We start from the raw sequence: 3,175 nt of genomic DNA, 5'->3' as shown, positions 1-3,175 counted from the left end.
GGGCTGGCCCTTTTATATCGCCTCTAACATTTGGCTTCCAGATGTTGTGCTTTCAGATCCAAGTGCAGTGTGTCATTGCTTAGCAAACCTTCTCAGAGCTACAGAAACGTCCAATTACTTTTAAGGTGGAATTCTGCAAGTACAGTAAGTCTGCAGTCCCTAAGAACAGGGTCTTCCCACCACCACAAACCATCTGTGATCCTTTACTGCAGGGCTACTGTACACAGCAAGCTACATGTCATAATACAGCTGTCACAGACATCCCACTTCCATCCTCAAGACAGTGGTTAAATTTGAAAAGTACTTTATTTGAAATTAAAGCTCTATTTGAAGTTGCCTTTTTCCATGATTAGTAATCGTCTGTGTGTGTGTCACCATCCTGTTTTTCCTAAATGTGTGTGACATGATTCTGCCAGTGCCTAGAAAGCAGGGAATTGGGCAAGGTGAGAGAATTCACTGCTCCTGTTGAAAAACTCCTTTAGAAATTTTGGGTTGGTTTGGTTGGAGGGAAGGTGGAGACCAAATGACTGAGACTTTGTCTTGGCATGGGAACAGCCCACCCTGAGAAGTAGGGCATTGGCTTCCTCAAAGCAGAACTGATTTTGCTATGACTGTGTGTGAGCTCTGTGAAACTGTGGACTCGGCAGAGGTTTTAATTTGAGGATAAAGCACATAAGCAAGTTACAATGAGAAAAGCTTCATGCGTGACCAGAGCCTACTGAAATCTCTGAGCAAGGGCCTTGAAGCTACCTTGATTTTATCATGGACTAGGAACACAAGGCTGCTGCTGAGGAACTGCTGTGTTGCAAATTCAAAACCTGACTTGCCACTTGGAAAGTGTTTATATGTAAAAACCTTAGGCAATTTCTTTATCCGGAACCCATTCTATTCAGGAAAGTCTGGAATGGCGTGCTTTACTTAACTGTGTACTTGACCCATAGAAAACTCTGGGACTTGAGCATGCTTTAATAGGTAAGACAGTCCAAAATCAATCTAACATAGTCTACTTATGTCTGTGTTGCCTCTGCTGTGTTGCTAATAAAGTGTGTGACCCTTGGAACAGCTCCAGATTCAGATTCTGTATCTTTTAGTGAAATCCAGAGACCATTTCTTGCTGCAAGCTTCTTCTCAAATCTTTTTGCTACCTCTCTTCCACATTTGGACCATGCACAGAAAAAAGAAAAAGAAAAAAGAAAGAATAAAAAGTGTATGAGTTTTTATTCTCTTGCTGGTACTGACAGAAAGACCTGTGATGGTAACTGTGGACTTATTCTTCTCTAGGGATCTCCAAACCCATCCTGCCTGGTAATTTCTTTGCAGGAGCATAAGCATCCCAGGAGGCCGGTGCCTTTACTAACAAACCTCAGATCTCAAAACTGCCTTCAGCCTCATCAACCAGGTGCTTTTGTGCCTTTAGCTAATAGCTTTTCTTGTAGCAGAACCTTGTTCAACAAAATTGTAGGTGGTGGTTGGCTCTTTTCCAGAGCAGTGAAGCAATATCTCAGCTGTCCATGCTCACAGCCAGTGCAGATCCACATGCACCTGGCAGGGGAGAGTTGCTGATGTGGCTCAGTGCCTCACCTCCAGCTGTAGCAGCCCCAGATGCCTGGGGAAGGGGACTGTGGACACAGCAGAGAAGAGCCCTTTCCTTGGAGCTGCCCTAGATCCTAGGTAACAGTGGGGGACACGGGTACCCAGTGTCTAAAGAGAGTGGAAATTTAAGATTTAAAACCCCATAAGTATCTGATGAGCACCAGAGTGCGTGAGCTGCACCATCTCACATGAGTCTTTCAGCTGGCTCAGTAGTGTATGTTCTTTTCTCCCTTACTTCCTTAAATGCACAGGCACATCAGGGAGTACTGCACACTGCTGTATATGCCTAAGAGGCATTCTGGAAGAAGTTTTAGCAGGAAGAACCACGTTATCATATACATATGATCCTCACCTCACATAACCCTTTATAAGCACTATTCCTTGCAACAAAGTCTTACATAACCCACAAAATGACAGGCAAGAGGGGAGGGGAAGGTGGAATGAAGGCTCTATGGACAGTAGGCAGTCTTTTTCCTACCTTTGACAAGTGTGTGAAGCTTTGAGGTGTCTGTTTTCACTTCTTACATACAGTCTACCCTGCCTGATCCCAGTTAGTGGATAGAGTGGCACTTCCATGCTGCACTGTGATCAAGAATTGGCTTGGCTGCTATGCAGGGAAGATAATGAACACAGTGGATGGGGAAGAACAACTCCCTGTAGCAGTTGTGGCAGTTCAGACATGTCCTGACCAGCCTTATTCTGTTCTGGCCAGTGATTCGAGCACAAAAGTTCAAAAGCCAGTGGCTAGAAGAGCTGCAAACTAAGCTGCAGCTTGGTGTCTTTGGTTGTCCTCAGCTACAGTTTGCACTACAAGGTATTTAAAAATCAGTCTCTCTCTGAAATTACCTACCCTTTATTTTGACTTTAAAAAATCAGCTGCATGCCATGCATATCCAATCTTTGGAAAAGCAGGAAGTGTCAATGAAGTAATAAATATGAGGTGCTAAGACCAATTTTTCATGATCAGTTCCTTGCTGTGGAATCTACATTGTCATGTAATTTTTTTCCTCATCAGCTCTTAGAAATGTTGCATTTAATCCACACAAACAATTTAATTTCTCTCCTGCCCAGTGGTGACAGATGAAAGTGATTATTCTTGATATCCTGCCTCCCTGGCCTAACTTTGGAGTTAGCTCAACTTTTATTACAGTTTGGACTAAAGAGGAATGTTTTTTCCAACTGACTTACTCTGTGTTTCTCTCCTGCTGAAGGTAAATGCACCATTACTTAGTGCTGCAGGTGTTATTAGTGCTTTGGAGCCATTAGGAGAAATGCTGCAGTATTCTCTTGCCATGCCATGATACAGCCATGAAATGCAGAAAGATTTCAGTGCTTTAAGCTAAAATCACAGATGCGGAAGTATTATTTGAATGAATAACAGTATCCAGGTTTTATTTTAGCACTCAAGCTCTATACTAAAACAGGAGAAAGAATGGTAAAACTTTATTTATTATTTGGCAAACACAGAGATGCTAGAGCTGAATGAGAAAAGTGAGGGTTCAGACTTGGTCAGTGACAGGTACAACTAGATCTGTGTCTATAAACTGAGTTGCATGAAAGCAGTGTCATATGGTTTTATTGG

This window comes from Corvus hawaiiensis, chromosome 2 (genome assembly GCF_020740725.1).
Source record: "Corvus hawaiiensis isolate bCorHaw1 chromosome 2, bCorHaw1.pri.cur, whole genome shotgun sequence".
NCBI classification, from domain to species: Eukaryota; Metazoa; Chordata; class Aves; order Passeriformes; family Corvidae; genus Corvus; species Corvus hawaiiensis.
The sequence above is the reverse complement of the archived record's forward strand: the minus strand, read 5'-3'. Positions refer to the sequence as shown.